Source organism: Capsicum annuum, chromosome 1, assembly GCF_002878395.1.
Source record: "Capsicum annuum cultivar UCD-10X-F1 chromosome 1, UCD10Xv1.1, whole genome shotgun sequence".
Classification (NCBI taxonomy): Eukaryota; Viridiplantae; Streptophyta; class Magnoliopsida; order Solanales; family Solanaceae; genus Capsicum; species Capsicum annuum.
The window spans coordinates 51,583,522-51,603,270 of NC_061111.1; the positions used below are offsets into that span (position 1 = coordinate 51,583,522).

Genomic DNA, 19,749 nt, shown 5'->3' on the forward strand with positions numbered 1-19,749 from the left:
CCAAGTAAGAGAATATATTCCAAAATTAGCAGAAACTCTAAAACCACTACAGAAAAAATTTAAAAAGGATAAAGAATATAACTATGATGAAAAAGATAAAAAACAAGTTCAAAAAATAAAATTACTTTGTAGAGAATTACCAAAATTACAATTTTCAGATGAAAATAAAAAATTCATATATATAGTAGAAGTAGATGCTAGTGAATATAGTTACGGAGGAGTACTTAAATATCGATATGAAGCAGAAAAAATAGAACACCATTGTAGATACTACTCAGGTACGTTCAATGAGACAGAAATAAAATGGAAAATAAATAGGAAAGAATTATGTTCATTATATAAATGTTTATTAGCATTTGAGCCATATATTGTATATAACAAATTTATTGTACGAACAGATAATACACAGGTACGCTGGTGGTTAACAAAGAAAATACAAAATTCAGTTACAACAAAAGAGATTTGGAGACTAGTTTTAAATATATTAAATTTCACATTTACAATTGAAGTGATCAGTACTAACAAAAATGTTATTGCAGATTACATATCAAGACAAAGCTACACAGACTGAAATAGTAGAGGAAGATACTCTAGAAAAAATACTTAACACCCTAACTACGCTTTCAATGAAAGTGGACAGTATGGGTAATGAGATAGAAAAGCTAAAGACTAATGAAGAAAAACTGAAGTCTATAGCTACAAATCATCTAACTCAGCAGTGTGCAGAGCTATGTCGATCGGAAGACATTAAAAATCCAGAGCTAGAAGGAGACGTTGGGACACTCCCTAAAACCCATAACATTTATCAATCTACTTCTGCAGGTACAAGCAAAGGAGTTAATCGACCAAGATACCAGAATATAAATATGAATAAAATATTTGAAAAACCATTTACACCAAAAACACAAAAAGACCATTTATTCATACCCCCACAAGTTAACACATACCGAGATAGCCTAAACCAAGACAAAAAAGTATACAACTACACCGCCCAGAAATACATAGAAAATATATACAGAGTACAAACCTTTCTAAACCACAACCCCAGAGCTACAAACATCAAAGAACCAAATACCAATTATATAACCCAAAAATTACAAGGATATAACAAACTAATCGCACTACCCAAAACTAACCCAAGCCTAGTTAAAACCTGTTTTGACTATGGATTACTAAATACCATATATACCCAAGACGGAGAAGAGCTAACAGCCATGGAAGAATTACACAAGATATTCACCACCTACAAGGAATAACAAAAGAAAATTTATTTTATATAAAGTGTTATACTGCACCAGCAGAGATATTATATGATGAAATAAAACCAGTTATACAAGTTGTAAAGATAGGATTAACTAGAGATATGATTATACCAGAAGATATTGCACAACAACCGGAGATACCCAGAATTGAGATACCAGATTTTTATGCAAATAAACGACTTATTGGACTAGCTACGATCATTCAAGAACTAGCGAATAATTATGCTAACGGAAACCCAATATGGAGCTATTATTCAAGAGATCATCAAATGATTTACTCAAATTCAAAAGAGCTACGACAAGCAGATATAGAAGATGTAAGACAATGGATAATGATGCTACTCAACCCAGAAAAACAATCTACCGCAAGAGCAATAAAAAAAGGATTTATTTCACTGTAAGATAATTGGACATAACTATCCAGATCACCAATGTTCGAGGTACAATGGAGAAGATAATATTATTCCAGAGGTACATTTAGAATAAAGAAGACAAAAATGCCAGCTGGAAAGATAAGATAAAGAGCAATAATGGAGCAGATACGACAAAATCAACGGAGACAAGATACTATACAAAGTTTGAATTATTGTATATTATTGTACAAAAAGTCTTGATTGAGTTATGGCACATTAATTAAATTGTTAGGACTTTTACGTAGATAGGATAGGCATGTAAGCCCCTTTTGTTGACTTTTTTTCTTTCTTTTTAGTTTTAGAAACACATGTAAAGATAGATTGTAAAGCTTACTTTGTTGTTCTATAAATAGAGAAGGCAGAAGGCATTGCCAAAGCAAGCCTTCATGCGTTGAAGCAACTTTTCTCTCCACTCCGCAATAAATACTTTACTCAGTTAATCAAATAAACATATTCCAATGGAAAAAGCTATGGAGGAACAAAACTCAGAAAACTACCCGAACAGGTATATCTATTTATGATTATGAATAGCTAAATTCATAATTCCCAAAAATCATGATATGATAAAATAGATTCATATTAGTTACTTTATAGTAGAATTATTCGAAGAATAATATGTTAAGAAGTTTATTAACAAAGAGGAAACGGAGAAAAATCCCTAAGGACTATGCCATCCTAAAGGTGAAACCAATGAGGCAAGAAGCCGTGACGGGGAGTAACCAGAGTAGAGGCGCTGTTTAAGGGAAAAAGTATCCAAATTACCATGTTAATAGTGACGGAAGAACATATTATTTAAGAATAATCTAGTATATGGTAAGCTAAGATGACCATATTTTGTTATGTACATGGTTGAAGGGAATATTTTGAAAAAAGCAATATTATGAAAATGAATGATAATTTATCTGATGTGATGGTAGATAAATTCAAAATACTTATTTTGTATGCACTTAAAGATATAAAAGTAGCAGATATAAGAAAGATCATGTTAGAAAAAGCTTTTGGTAAATACTACATGACTAGAGTAAATTATATACCATATCTACCTAACTACTTTTACAAATATTTACGATGATAAGTTACATAAAATTTTTAGAAAAAGATATAAGAAACATACAGTTACTAGAAAAACAGATAAAAATAAATATAGACAAATACATGGAAAATAAAGATATAAAATACATAGAATTTCTTAATAAAAATATGCAAAAATTACTAAGGCTAAAACGAACAACTACAAAATATTATAATAAAACCAATTTTAAAAAATAGATCATTTAGATTATCTTAAAGTTTTAATATTATATATACTTAAAAACATAGAAATTACAGATATTAAGAAAATAATATTAGAAAAAGTAATAGACTACGAAATTCAAAACTACAAATTGTCTAGAACAGCTATACGAAGAAATTTACCCAGAAGGATATTATTTCAGATTAAAAAATGTTAGAATATATTAGAAAAACTAGAGAAAATCAAGAAAATCTAAATAATGAAATTAATTATAGAAATCGAATTAGAAAAATAATGGAAAACCTAAAAGAAAAATTAATATGGATAGAAAAAACCTTAGAAAATTTAGAAAAAAGTACATGTGATAGTTTATATAATTTAAAAAACTCACTACGAGAAGAACAACACAAAATAATAAATAACATTGAAAATCTAGAATTAGATATACATTACAGCACAGATAGGATAAATTATTATACAGAAATTTGTAATTCTGCAATTACTACAGGATAAAATAATTAATGAATATATCTTACCAAAAAAGTAAATTATTAAAAGATATTGAAACAAAATTTAAGAAAAATCCACACACAAATAAAAATAGATTCACTACAAACCTAATAAATCTATTAGATCTACTAAATCCGCGCACCCCCCTACAAATGGTATCAGGAATTTCTGAAGAAATATTTGAAATATTTTCATTGCTTCCTGTCAAGTCATTAATGTGTTACAAATGCGTTAACAAATTCTGTGTTTCTCTAGTATCAGAATCATGTGTTTTAGATATCCACTAGTATATGTACTTGCGCGATGCGCGGATTATCTCACAAAAGAAAAAGAAGAGTGGAGAGACAATTATAACAATATCATCTTTTGAATTTTATCATCTTGAATATAATGCAAAATATTAAGAAATAACATGAACATAGCATCGTGATAAAATTAAAGAAGTTGAACCACAAAAAAATTGAATACATTTTCTCCAAGATTTGTATTAAATACCAGCTTTTTTCAACACCAACATCATTTGTCTTTTCTGAGTTGGTAGCAAGAAGGGAATGAGAAACCTTTTCAACATCGTCCTTCACCAATATTCTGAACCCTACAAAACAAAACACAATACACAACCACTTAGTCCTTAGATGAGCAAAACTTGAATGGTTTGTGTTAGCCATGTTTAGGGTTTGGAATAATGACCAATATTTTTTTGTAAAATATGTTCCTTGTTGAATTTTTTTTTCTTTTTATTGAGAAATGTTATAAAAAGGGAGATTTAACATGTATCTTACCATCTACTTTGCTTATTGTAATCTGACAAAGCAAAAGTAGCATTCAAAAGAGCTTAAAATCTTTACTCTGAGGAAAATTAATCTCTAAATGGACAAGAAAAATAACTCTATGAAAGAAGAATAAGATTTAACTCAGTGAAATGAGGAAAAAAAAATTAACTCCTTGAACTGACAGTACTTTAAAAACCAACATTTGCATTTACCTGAATTTTTTTTGATTTACTACATTCGCAAAAGACATAGTTTTCAAAAGATCTCTTACTATGACATCAATAAGAAAACCTTTCAACTCTCTCTGTGCTTTCTCCTGTACCTTTGACCGATAATTTGATAGGGTAGCATAGCCTATTATTCTCAAAATAGAATCATCAGACCTTGAAACACAAACTTCAAAAGTCGGCATAAGAAAATTTTTACATTCTTGTGGTCGAAAGTCAAGGACGGAACTCTTCTTTTCCATATTCATCACTACCACCCTCGATCTTCTTTACTCTAACATCTAATATAGCAACTACCCATCAGATCTTCTTTATTCCAAAGATGTGACATTTTTAGAATATCACAACAAACCTTTGAATTTAGAAATGATGATGATATTGTTGCGCCTTTTCACCTGTGAGAATGCCTCATCATATTTCTCTGGGTTTCCTTGTCATTGTTTCTTGTAAGTACTGAAGTGAAATATGAAAAATAATACAAGTGTATATAAAGATATAGTAACAATTTCAGGAAGTATTCGATGTTAAGATTTGAGTATAAAGGCACTTAAAGTATCCTCTGCCTGCAGTATTTTAGGTAAAATGCCATGAAGTAAAGTGGCTCAAAATATTTTACCCTTATCATCTTTTAAATTCAGTTTTCAACACCATAAAAAGAGAAACAAAACTCTTGATATAGGTATAAATAGGTCATAGTTTGCTCAAGTATTGAGGCACACAGTGCTTTGCCACATGATGGTAACAATTTTTGTATATACAACTTAACAGACAAATTAAAGAAGCAATCACTTTAATCGCTCCAAAAATAAATAAAGCCATGTCTAATATGGAATAATCTATATGTAGGTGCATGCTCAACTTGTAACCAAAATTGATTCAAGATGTATTGTCAAAGGCACAGTTAAGCCCTGAGGCACAAAAAATGTTGAGCGCTTTGCTTTGCTCGGTGATTGAACTCCAATCTTAGTAGTAACTAGTATACATACCCGCGCGATGCGCGGCTAATGTAACATTTTACTTTCATATTTTAATTTCGTCAAACCTGCATCACTATTGAAGAAATAAATATAAAGAAAAATTCAAGCTTAACAGATAAATTACAAACCAAGTTTTGTATTACTAATATAGGGAAAGTAAATTAAAATTGTTAATGCTCTCGTTTTTTTTTTTTTTGCAATTATTGTCATAATAGACAAAGTTCTTTTTTCCATTCTGCTAAGTATAAATTCAATATACGTCTGCATATTTGTAAAAAAAATACTTTAAAAGAAAATTAATCATAGCTTAAATGCTAAATATTATTTTTCATAATTGATTTTATAAATTTACCTTGGTTTTTATTTTATGACACCAATAGAGAAGAACGTCACTATTTACTCCTCTACCAATCCATTGCCTTAGTTTCTCTCCCTAGCTATCGATGTAATGGCTCCATCTTCTCCCCTGTAAATCCACAACACTGGCATAGAGCATTTGACCATCTCCACTTCATTCGTTTTGGCCTGCACTTGTGCTTTAGTTCCAATAACTTCAAGTACTTATTTCCTAATCATTATCATTATTATTGCTCATTATAATCAGCTGAAAATAAGCTTTTAAAAGGAAAATCCACTGTTATAAAGTTCTCGCTATGCATAGGGTCTCACCAAAAGGGTCTATTGTAAGCAGCCTTACCATTTTGAAAAATGATAACCATTTTGAAAATTTGAAATTCTAGACACACCATCAAGATCTACGAATAATTCTTCATAATGATTGGCAGATCCAACATGAAAGCAAAACATGGGTGCAATACATACATGTGAGAAAGCAAAAGCATCTCTTTGCGCATTACGCAAATTTTAACAATACACAATTGATAATTACCTTTTTCTGCACTTAATTCTCCCAATTAAATAAATCTGAGAAAACCATTCTTCAAGTTTGCCACCATAGCTGTGTTGAAAGAATTTAAGACCAACCGCTAAAATATGATAGTCAACAAACCATATTCTAACGTCGTGGGTTTAAATTCAAATTGGAATGAAAATATAGCAACTTTAGTGAAGCTTATATGACACAATCAGAATGAAATTAGCAAAGCTCTTCATAAAATATAATAAAGAAATTGAAAATAACATTAAGTTTATTTTGTGTTGTAACTTTTCACTAGTCCTGACCTCACTTCTGAAATATTGCCGAATATGTTGTTGTTTAACAGGTCAATCATCTTCATTGATAGCTTCTTTTTGTCAATTCACTGGATTGATATTAGAATACCCCCTCTGAAATATGTGAAGAAACTTTGAGATTCTAATTAAATTTAAGCTGGACATTCTTGTTGGAAGAGTAAATGCATCATGGGTCGGAAGCACATAGGTACTCTTAGGAAGAGTACCTATTAGTGAGGTCTTATTATGTTGCATTGACAAATAAATTGTAAAGAATTATCACCATCAAAGGACCATTAAATCTTACTTAGTTTAGAAAATGTTCACTCTTTCCAGTTGGATGATTCTTTTTAATACGCCAGCTAGTATACAAAATATTGGCACCCATAATTCATTCTATTGATGATGAATGAAGAATAATCCATCAGTAAAGAATGAGTATGCTTTTCTTTGAACCTGAAAATACGAAGACATAAGCATATGATAAACTCTAAAATCAAATACTATAATATATATAATATGATGATATACAACTTCAATATTTAGAAGTTTTATTGAACTCTTCAATGCAACCAGTGAAAGACATCACGGAAGAAATATAATGGTGTTTGCTCATTCAATTGAAAATTGTAATAAACTCAAACAATCGACTATGAAATGATGCTAACTTGAAGACCTTGAACATACTCACATAATTATTAAAATTTCACACATGGTCTCATAACTATAAGATAAATCATATAACCTAAAAATATTAACTTCTTGATGGATGACTCTTAAAATAACTACTTTATGAAAAGAAAAAAATATACACTGATAAGCCATTCCTGCAGATACCATCAATATTTTTCTAAAGTTGTTAAAACTCTTCTTACCAAATCAATAACTCAACAACAACTTAATTATGTAAGTACAGAAAAATCATGAGAAAATCTTTTTGAATATTTTTATTCAATATTGATGAAAATTTCATTATTTAGGCAGTCAACTATTTTTAGTTTCAAATTTCAAAAGTATCAGCTCACTTTCACAGATCAATAATTAATCATTCTATTATCAAAAATCCAAGAAATTCAAAGAAATCAAATGGTCCTTTGAAAAATTAAGATAAAGAATTTTAGCATTAGCCTGCAGCAGCACCAACAGAAATGAATAAATATAACAAAACATATTATGAATTAGAGTTGCTGCCGAAAACGTAGTTGTTAGTAATATTTTACTTTTCAGTGTACACTCTTTTTATGAATATGAATTTACCTTCAATAGAGAAAGTTTCAGTAATCTTCAGTAGAATTCTTGAACAATTTTACCTGATTTCCATTTTACATATTTTGTAAGAGATAGAAAATATAGGCTTTTTGTACAACTCCACTTTGTCAATCAAGAAGTCAATTGAAGATTGCTCGATATTATTGTTATAATTAAGTTCTTTTAGATAGCAAAAAGGTAAAAGAATTACATTGGAAACCTGATAGGAGCAAAACATAAATTATAAAATCGATTTGCAATATCCATTTTTGAAAAGAAAACAAAAAGACAGTAAAATATCAATTCAACCACACTATCAAAATTGTAGGGTAATCAAGAGAACTCATAAAAAAGACTTTAACCTAATTCATAATATAAGGATTTGGTTTATAAAACAACAGAAATTTTTTGAAATAGGTCTTATTAAGTTGTATAGTCGCACATAGTAGAGAGAGTAGTACCAATTTTTTGAAATAGGTCTTATTAAGCTGTATAGTCGCAGATAGTAGAGAGAGTAGTAGCAGTAGAGTAGGGAGAGTAGTAGCAGTAGAGTAGGGTTACTTGTTGGACATACCTTTCTGAATGCATTGCGTGTCACAAAAGGCTGATGCATAATGTGAACTTGCAGTATGAACTTCTCCGCATCCTATGTACGCAAAGCAAAATCGTCTAGTTTTACCTAATAACTGAAATAAAAATTATTTTCAAGTAAATATAGACGGATGACTAATTCCTAGAGGTCACATAAGTTGAACAAATTAGTCACAATGAAAATAAAAAGTTTAAGACAAGGAGAGAGCAGTAGTTGGTAAATAGGTCGGTACTTTATACTTAAGAGTGTGTTGATATTTGACTCTGAATTCAGTACTACACTTATATCTTTGACCTCAACTTGTAAAATACATACATGTATGAACTCAGGAGGATAAAAGTTATTTGACGATACATATATAAATCTATATATAGTTGAAATTGGGTGCAAATAATAGAAATAAATCTATATATAAGCTTAGTTCCTGTTTAAACTCCATCAATTTCATAACAACAAAATTGTATTGGATCAAAATAAGAAATTAAATTAAAAAATTTTCACCCAGATTCCTCTCAGACTCGTCTTACAATTTATATCCATAGTTTAAAATACTAATTCAAATTAGAATTGAAAAAAAAATAAAAAATAAGGATAAAAATAAGTTTAAAGTAATCATACAAAGAAAACGATGACAAATGATACTTGCTTAGAACTGGGTAAGAATTCAGATAAATCAGTGCGGCAGAGAATTGGTCATTCATATGAATAGATTACCCATTTTTTCCAATTTCTATTCCCAAGAATTCTTACAAATCAGCGCGGCGGAGCATTAACCATAATGCATGAATTGCTTGTCTATTTCTTCCCAATTTCTATTCCCTACAAAAGCTAATTCTGTTTTTCTATAAAAAGAATATGAAATTGGACTAGTTCTTTGTGGAAAACCCGAATTTCTGGCGACCGAAAAAGAAATTGTGGAAAAAAAATTCATCTTTTGAGAATTCAACGGAGAGTTTTTCTTTGCCAGATAAGAGGAAGAGAAACTTCCTTTAAACGAATATCTAACACTTTATCGATTGTGAATCTGTGGGAGTAATTTTTAAATTGACAGTTTTATTTTTAGAACGGATCATTTATTTTCAAATAATTAATTATTTTTAAATTTTTTAATTGTTAATTGATAATTTTATTTAATTATTATAAATAAAGATTTTTGTGGTGCTGACATGTGGCATTTTTGCCTCTCCTATTATATGTAGATAGATTTAGAATTCGATATTCAAGTGTTTAGTGTAATATCTCGTGAAATTTTTTTCAGTTTTTAATTAATATTAGGGGCATTGTGGTCTTTATATCCAAAATAACCTCTTGATCTAATTATTCTAAACCTATTTAGCCCCATATAAGTGATAATTCCTTGAGTTATTTCCTCTTCTTCTCTCCCAACTCTAAGGCTAAATTTTCAAGAAAAATCAAAGCTTAGGATTTTAAGCAAGATCCCATTAAATCTTCATCAAGTTTTTCGATTCCTCAGGTATGTAAAGTGATTCCTTTCGTGTGGAAAGTCGTTCTTCCCAAAATCCAAGTTATATTTTTAGTTTAAGCCATGAATCATGTTAGGTTTTTTAGGAGTTGAAATTCGTAATTTAAATTCTTCAATTTTTGATGATATTCTTTGAAAGTCCTATGATTTTTAGTAAGAACTCTATGAGTTTGAATTCTTTCCCTTGATTTGATTTTCATTACATTTTCAGGCAAAGTTTATGAATTTACTTAAAGTTATTGAGAAACCCATTTCATGACTTGTTAGATTATTCATGATTTACATACTTTTTGATTTACAATTTTCAGGTATATGTGCATGAAAATTTGCTAGAGATCTTTATAATATATCATATTGACCAAGGCCACCAGTTCAAAGAGAGTTTTAATAGATCATTATTTTAAAATTTTGTTCAGACTTTAGTCATTCAATTTTTTCTTTATGAACATATTTTTAGAAGATTTACTTATATTACTTTGAGTTTCATCCTTCAAGTTAGTCATTTACATTTTCAGTTATTCAGCTCTATTTAGGATTGTATTATTCATGTCTCAGTTTCCAAGTTTATTAGTCTCAGATATTAAAATCTGCTTTACTTTAGTGCTTTACATGTCAGTATTTTCAAAGTACTGGCACATAATTCTTGTGCCCACATCATTTAATAACATAGATCCAGGTATTTCTCATAGTTTATTGGCCAGCAGATTTCAGCCAATTGTTGGTTAGTCATAATCCTTTGAGGGAAACTTATTTAAAGTTCTTGTTCAATTTTAGTCCCTTTTAGTTGTTTAGAGTTAGATTAGGGGTTATCCTAGTGACTAATCACTATTAGTAGATTCTTTATAGACAGACAGATAGTTGTACCCAGACTTCAAATAATTTATTTTTCAATTATGAAATTATTTCATTATTTATTTATAAAAGTGTAGCCCATGTCTGAACTTGATACGAATCGACCCACGAGGACTCGAATCTAAGATGCGAAAAATAAAGATAGAAGGATAGAATAACCAAGATAGGAAGATAGACATGAAATTGATATCGAAATGGCAATCAAAGGATGTATCAAATCCTAAAACCTCCCTTAATGACTATCAATAGACACCTAACTCTTACGGTGACCTCAAAGGGGATTAGATTGCCCTTACAATCAACATCTAAACAAGGTTTAACAAATGTTTTTTCAAGCACTCAGACACTCCCATGGTGTTTCGGGAATACATCATGTAAAAATTATCATAAAAACTAGCTAATGAAATGTCTAAGGCACCTATTTATATTAGTTGCCTTTTCAAGGATAGCCTATTACAAAAATAGCCCAAAAAGTGGGTATTTCAAAAATAACTCACAAAGGCTCTTTATTCCTCATGCCATGGCTTTCCTCGACTCCAATCTATCTTTCAAACACGACGTTGTTTACTTTGGAGCTCAAAGTAGGTCCTATAAGCGCATTCTTCAGCTCTTTGCTTGACCACGGCTTGGACCTCTTTGTATTGGCCTCCAATGATGTCATCAAAAGCTAGAAAAGCCATTCGCTTATATCATCCTCCCTTTCTTGAAAAGGATTTGACCTCGAATCAAAACCTTGCAAAACCAAAAAAAGGAAAAAAAATACGAACTCCTTATGGCATTAGGGTTAGGGGTAGCACAACAAATCACCTCAACATGCCAAGGTTGCACATACTTGAAATATAATCAAGGATCCTTTGTTTTAGTCAATAAGAGCTTAATGAGAAGGTTACAAAGGGAATGGCTATGATAAGTATCAAGAGATAAAGAAACTACAAAGGTCTTAATGGTATCACTAAATCTAAAATGTAAGACTACCTTTATCTTAGGATCCATAAAACACAATTGTTTCATTACCTCTTCAAGAGACCTTATCAAATGTGGTGCCACTGTTGGACTTAAAGTCCACCAAACCCACATAGCATTGTCATTAAAATAAGTGGACCAACCAACAAGTTCCCTACCTCTACATAATACAAATCTAAAACTAGCATGGATGTCATCATAGGCAAAGAGGTAGTATAGGAAGGAATCAAGTATAAAGGCATTATCCAAGGTGCTATCATCCATAAGAATGTCATTTAGCCCAAAATATATAGCACATAAGGCACACAAGGATGGAACTAAAGCACTTAAGCACATATAACTTCTTCCTTTTAAGTAAAACATCAACTTGGCATCCACAGGTTGGGATTCATATAGCTTAAGCACAAGTATGTCAAACAAAGATGCAAATTTATAAGAAATACCCAAAGGAGACAATGACATTTTTTCCCTCGGATTTTCAAGAATGATACCACCATGGAGAAGGAGGTCATTAATTCTACTCAAGTATGGAAGAAGGGTATCACAAGAATAGAATTTATCCACAGTAGTTTCAAGAGAAGGCTCTCTTCTTGATCTACAAGTAGTGAAACTTTGGTCAAGAGTGAAAAAACAAAATGGATAACTCTCCTAGAGCTTTTCATTACTCCCCTTCTTCAAAGATCTCTCATCTTTGTTGGAGATCTTTCCCTTACATAATGTTGGTCTCTTAAGTGGATTATGGATTCTCGAGAAACACTTTCCATCATAGGGAAGTGTACCAACATTATCAATCAAACATTGTTTGTTATGTAGAAAAGCAATAAGTTGGGTTTACCAAGATCCAAATTTGGCACCGGGGTCAAATGTAAAGAGTAGCCATAGACACGGGTCTAGACAACACTCCTTTTAACCATAGGTTTCACCCAAATAGAAAGACATACTCTCTATAATAGCATAAGAATCATCAAAAGAAAGTAGAGAGTAGCGAAAGGTATCACTCAAGTCCACTTCAACAAAGGTGTCACCATGTAGATACTCACTATTATATCCAAGATCATCACCATGAGTATTATCAACAATAGGGTCACACAAATTAGAAGAGGAAGCTATGTACAAACAATGGATACTTTCACTTTCAATGTAAGAATCCTCAAGTAAACACATACCACCACCAACATCAAAGGTATTATTACTTAGGCCTTCACAAGAAGAAAGCAATTCATCCTAATAGGTATCAAACTAGGGTGAGGTGTCATACAAAGGATCACAGCCACAATTATTTTTAAAGGAACAATCACTTATTGGGTTTCTTAAACATTCAAGAAAAACAAAGTTATTATTATCTAATTGATTATTTCTTTCCAAGACCTCATATTCCTTTCCCTTAAGAGTACTCTTATCTTTTAAGAATAAATCTCCATATTTAGGAGGAATGTTATCACACCATAGTGGGTTAGCATATAGGTTATAGCCTTTACGATAAGATATACCTTCAATATCATTCTCACCACTAGCTTTGTTAGGAGTGATTCCATCATCTTCAAATAAGACATTCTCCTTAAATATAGAAGGATCTATCCTTGAAGAGGATATAGAACATGTAAATCCATTCTCTAAAAGACCATTATCAAGTATCAAAGATGTTTCAAACACATGATTATCCCTATGAGAACAGAATGTATTAGAAGGTTCACTAAAGGTCAAGCTCAAAGGGTCACTCCTATTTTCTTGATCAATATTCTCAATTATATCACTCACTTGAGGTTCTTTAATCATGATACACATTTCCTCAAGTGGTGGATGAGTTTTGCATACAAGTTGATCAACACAATTTCCATAAGATGGTGTACTATTACTCAACACAATGGCTTCAACACTAGGTAGACACAAATTGATCTTACAAGAAAAGTCACTTTGGTCATCAATAGGATCAACTAGTGTATCCACACTCACTACATGTACATCATCATCAAGAGGTAAAGAATCAATAGACTCATATGCAAGTAAGCTACTACTCACACTCAATGGGCTACTAGTCACACAATTATCATTTGCATGCCTAAAAGTCTAAGATTTAGCTATGTTACCTTGTAGTTCTTGAGCATATTCTTCTTTACCTTGGTGTGAAGGTCCTCCAAAAGATTTGGAAATATCTAAGATTACCCTTGTCAAATCTTCAAAGGGAATCTTCACTTTTAGAACTTGATCACTTTTACTTGCCATGTTGGTACCTATACAAATGTCCTTAGAAATAGAAGGACAAGCAATGTTAACATGGTTTGTAGTGTAATACTCCATACTTTTTCCACGCTCAATTTAGCTCTTAGAATATCAAGGGTTAGCTTTAAAAATGAATAACCTTTGATACATATGAAATTTTCCAGTTCTATACCCTCCATTGTGTAGAAAATTGAATTAGCTTTCCAATAATACCATTTTTTCCTCAATCTGATACTCGGTTGAGAAGTAAAGGAATTTTTTTTAAACAGTATGCCATTTAGGCAAGTGCCACATCATAGTGAAGGACAAATTCACAATTGTCAAAATCCAGTGGACCACCGCGATTAGCCTGCATCATGTTGAAGTCCCAGGTCCCATTCCTCAAATTCCCGTGGCATATCACAATGGCCCCATATCGCGGTGATGGATAAAATGGGGCTCGTTCCTTTTCCAGTGGCTCAACGTGATTTCACCGCATCGTGCTGATAGGCCAAATGACAATTATTCCTTTTCCAGTGAGCTACCACGATAGTGGCGTGTTGTGGTAGCATGCCAAGTTAGAAATTTTCTTCCTCTTCCAGTTTTGAGTAAATTTTAAAAAGGGAAATTTGGTCAATTTTCAAGCCCCCAATTCATCATAAACAAGGAATTAAACATATTCTAAGCACTTTATACGCATTATTCATCAATTATCTCTCAAAGCAAACCTTAGAGCTCAAAACTTACTCTCCAAAAAATCAAATTTCCTCCATTATTTTTTCAAGAAAGCTCAAAATTAGGGATTCTCAATTCAAGAAAATCAAGAATTCATCTTCAAAAGCTCAAATAGTAATTCAAGATCAAGCTTTTTATTCAATTGCATCAATTACGGTATATGAGATTTATGACAAATGATATTCTTTCATTCTTGTGCCCAAAACTAATTTTTAATTATAAATTTATATGATTTTGTATAAATATACATGAGTTTAAAATTAGGTCTCATTCACATTATTATTATTTGCAAGATTATGAGTTTTCAAGTGATTTAGCAGTTGATTTACATGTCTATTTTCGTATTTTCATGCGTATTGCAGTAAATTCCATATTTTGAGTTGAATTATCAATGTTTACATTACCAAGCATGAACATTATGATATTTTAAGATGAATTTTATGCATGGGTCATTAATACCTAATTAGATATTGCTATTTCAAGATTTATTGTGCTATAAGCACCTTATGACTAGATTATTTTTCAGATTTTTATTTTGATAAAAATTTTATCTTTTGATCTCTGCTTAGATATGAAATCCACTTTACAATTTCAGATTACAGCTTAACTTAGGAATTATACAGTTGGTTTTCATAATAAATCATTTTACTATATTTTAAAGTGGATTTCCAACAAAATGAGCGCATAGATTAAAGGATGTAGTATTTAGCACCGAGTTGGGTATGTTCTCATGCCCTAGAACTATGAGCCAACATAGGTTTAGATTATTGGATTATTTCCATTTGTATGTGGATGGAAAATACAGATGTGATCACTTAGTTTAGGTTATACTCATTGGCAACAGTATGATACCTCTCCCCAACATGAGGTTTTACCATAAGGGAACTAGACATTGGACTCCATGATAGCTCATATAATTTATGTCAGTTAGAAGAACCTTCATAAAGCCTAAGTCTTAAAATAGAATAACTGAACAACTTTAGAAACTAAGTGTAAATGCTCACAACTTTACTCAAATATTATTTTACAGAAATACATTAGCTACAGACTCCAGCTTTTAGATTTCAGATATAAAAGTGAGTCCTTTCTATTCTCACACAACATGATTTACAGACAGAACACTAAACCATCTTTTAGAACTAAATGTTTTGACTCACTAGATATATATATTATGATTTGCTACTCATGATTATGATACTCAGTTTTTAGATATTCTAGCTTATGTGAGTCATCTACATTTAGCATACATTGTTTTACAAATTATGATGAAGTTGAGACATTATTTTACTAATGCATTCACCATCATATACTCAGTACATTCTCAAAGTGTTCATCCACATATATGTCTATGTGCTATATATTCTCATAATCTACGTTAACATGATTAATTTCTGCAGTGTGGGTGATTTCGAGCATCTCCATCTATATCCTGACAGTTGATGAGTCCTCATAGTTTCAGGAATTAGTCTTTTAGTTTTTCATCTTATTTGTATGGATGATTCAGATAGTTTGAGTTAGCTGGGGGTCTACCCTAGTGACTCTCTAATTATTAGTAGTAGAGTCTTGTCAGACTACTAGATATGATTTATATTATTCAGTATTGATTGTTCAAACTCTTAAGTCTATTATTTTAGATATTATGATTTAGATAATCTCAATTTAGCTCAGATAGATTTCTATATTTCATCTTAGATTATATCTCTATATTTCTTTTTTATGAGATTCAGGCTTAGTAGAAGACAGACAGGGTTAGCATAAGGTTACCCATAGTCTTGAGCACCGTGTGACATCTCGAGACCCATTTTTGAGGGGTTACAAACTTGGTATCAAAACATATGGTTTATAAGAGTCCTAGGGGGTCATACGAGTTGAGTTATATAAAGTCTTTATCATAGGTGTGAAGCGCACACATTTATGAGCAAGACTCTATGCGACGTTCTTAGGAAATCACCTCTTTCTTTTATGATTTATCATACTTACAGTATATCTATCTGCTTTTAACTAGTGTTGTTATGTGATAGATGAATATGCTTCTTCATCAAGCTAATGCCCATAGAAATGATAACCAGCCACCCCAGCTTGATGATCCTCTAAACTAGAATATATCTCATGCTAAATTTTAGGCTACCTTTCAGGCATTGGCCCAGGCAGTGACTACCAATGTTTAGTGAAACCATCAGGTGGCACTCTCACTATAGTAGAATGGTGATTTAGTATCAGTCAGAATCTGAGACTTCATGAGAATAAATCCGCCAGAGTTCTTTGGGTCAAAAGAAGATAAGGACCCACAACTTTATTTAGATGAAGTGAAGAAGATCACCCAAATTATGCATATTTATAAAGAGGAGATGTAGAGTTAGCATCTTATATATTGAAGTATATAGCGTATGATTGGGTAGTTATGTGGAAGAATGGTAGAGGTGAGAATGTAGCTCCTATAATTTGGCAAGTATTTCAGAATGCATTTCTAGATAGGTTCTTTCTATATGAAATAAGAGAATCTAAGATAGAGGATTTTGTGAACCTCAGGTAGAGCTCAATGATAGTGAAGAAGTACTACCTTAATTTAAATCAGTTGTCTAAATATGCCCCTGATACGATGGTTGACCCTAGAGCAAGTATAGGTAAGTTTGTTACTAGAGTATCTAGTTTGGTAGTCAAGGAGAATAGGACTGCCATACTTATTGGGAACATGGATCTTGCTAGGTTGATGATTTATGCCCAACATATTGAGGAAGAAAAGTTAAAGGGAAGAAAGAGGTGAAATAAGAAGGCTAGAACCGGCCAGTTTGAGTATGGCTAGACTAGGTCTGGAGAGAGAAATCATTTACTGTTTTAGAATCATTCATCTATGCCAGTGATATCTTTAGCTAGTTCTCCCACTCCCAGAGATAGGGAGGAGAAGTGGGGTAAGTCTTCTATGTCCAAATCTTAGAATAGTGTGAGTGGAAAGCCCAATTATCCTCTATGTGCTAAGTGTGGTTAGAATCATCCTGGTGAGTGCTGGTTGGGGTAGAAAGATTTTTATAGTCGTGGTAAGTTAGGGAATTGAATCAAAGAGTGTCTGCATGCTAAGCAGAGAAACAGGGATTTTTGTCCCTAGACTCAGACTACTAGTGCACCAGCTCCTCTAGGTCGCCCAGTCCCTCTTTAGAGTACATCATCCATTACCGGTGGTGGTCAGTGCCAAAATTGGTTTTATGGTTTACAATCCTGTTAGGAGAAAGAGGATTCACCATATGTTATTACCGGTATGCTTCATGTCTTTCATCTTGATGTTTATGTATTGTTATACACTGGGTTAAGTTTCTGTATTGTTATACACTGGGTTAAGTTTCTATCATGTGACCCCGTTAGTTGCAATGAATTTTAAAATAGGTCCTGAAAAGATCCCTGATCCCTCCTTGGTTTCTTCCCTAGTGGTTGAGTTAGTTATTGCCAAACATATCTATAGAATATGTACTATCACTGTCCTTCATAAAATTATGTTAGCCGACCTAAAAAAGTAAGATATGGTTAACTTTGACCTTATTTTTAGCATAGATTGGCTCCATTCCAGTTATGCATCTATAGATTGTCGCACCTGAGTGGTGAAGTTCCAATTTCCAGATGAGCCAGTCTTTGAGTGGGGAGGAAATTCAGTGTCTCCCAAAAGTCATTTCATATCCTATCTTTAAGCCAGAAAATTAATCTCAAAAGGGTGTATCTATCATCTAGATTGATTCAAAGACACTAAGTTTGAGACTTCAACAGTTCAGTCAGTCAGTGTAGGCAATGAGTTTCTTGATATCTTTCTCGAAGATTTGCCAGGGGTACCTCCCGATAGGGAAATAGAATTTTGTATTGATCTTCTTCTAGATACTCAGCCAATCTCTATTCCTCCATACCATATGGCTCCAGTTGAGCTTAAAGAGTTAAAAGAGCAGCTTAAAGATTTTTTAGATAAAGGTTTCATAAGGCCCAGTGTTTCTCTATGGGTCACTCCCATCCTATTCATGCGAAAGAAAGATGGTTCTTTGTGAATGTGCATCGACTATCGTCAGCTGAACAAATTCAAGTTAAAAACAAATATCCTTTTCCTAGAATTGATGACTTATTAGAACAACTCCAAAGTGCAAGTTACTTCTCCAAGACAGACCTTAAATCCAGCTATCATCGGCTTAGAGTTAGGGATTATGATATTCCAAAGACAGCTTACAGAACTCGTTATGGTCATTTTGAGTTTCTAGTCATGTCATTTAGTCTTACCAATGCCCCAGAAGCCTTCATGGATTTGATGAACTGAATGTTCAAACAGTATTTGGACATGTTTGTCATAGTCTTTATAGATGATATTCTTGTCTATTCTTGTAGTGAGGATGATCATACAGACCACCTTAGAATTGTGTTGCAAACTCTTAGAGATCACCAGTTGTTCACTAAATTCAGCAAATGTCAATTTTGGATAAGGTAAGTAGCTGTCCTTGGTCATATTATTTCCACTGATGAAATTAGAGTTGATCCCCAAAAGACAGAAGCAGTAAGAAACTAGCATAGACCTATTTCTCTTTCAGACATTAGAAGTTTCATGGGTTTAGATGGCTATTATAGATGTTTTGTTAAGTTTTTCTAATCTATTGCATCTCTTATGTCTAGATTAATTCAAAAAAAAGTTAAGTTCCAGTGGTCAGATTCCTTTGAGATGGGTTTTCAGGAGTTGAAGAGTGGACTCACTTCGGCCCCAATTTTAGCATTACCTGATAGTACAGATGGTTTTGTTATGTATTGTGATGCCTGTAGAATTGGTCTAGGTTGTGTTTTGATACAGAGAGGTAAGGTCATATCCTATGGCTTTAGACAACTTAAGCCTCACAAAAATAATTTCCCTACCCATGATCTTGAGTTAGCTGTTGTTGTGTTTACATTGAAAATATGGAGGCACTATTTTTATGGGGTGCATTTTGATGTGTTTACAGACCACAAAATTTTATAGTATGTGTTTACTAAGAGGGAGTTAAATCTTCGTCCGACAAGGTGGTTGGAATTGTTAAAAGATTATGATATGAGTGTGTTGTATCATTCGGGCAAGGCCAATATAGTTGAAGACACCCTTAGTAGATTGTCCATGG

At 32.1% G+C, this 19,749-nt stretch overlaps 1 long non-coding RNA gene across 1 annotated transcript; it reads right to left on the bottom strand.

Moving 5' to 3' along the window:
- Nucleotides 1-4,366: 4,366 nt before the first annotated feature.
- On the bottom strand, nt 4,367-9,350 carry LOC124891191. Its single transcript, XR_007049574.1, has 4 exons — nt 9,124-9,350; nt 8,392-8,503; nt 6,877-7,025; nt 4,367-6,683 (listed from the first exon to the last, which is right to left on the bottom strand). It is a non-coding gene; the product is annotated as an uncharacterized LOC124891191 (long non-coding RNA).
- Between the last annotated feature and the right edge of the window lie 10,399 nt (nt 9,351-19,749).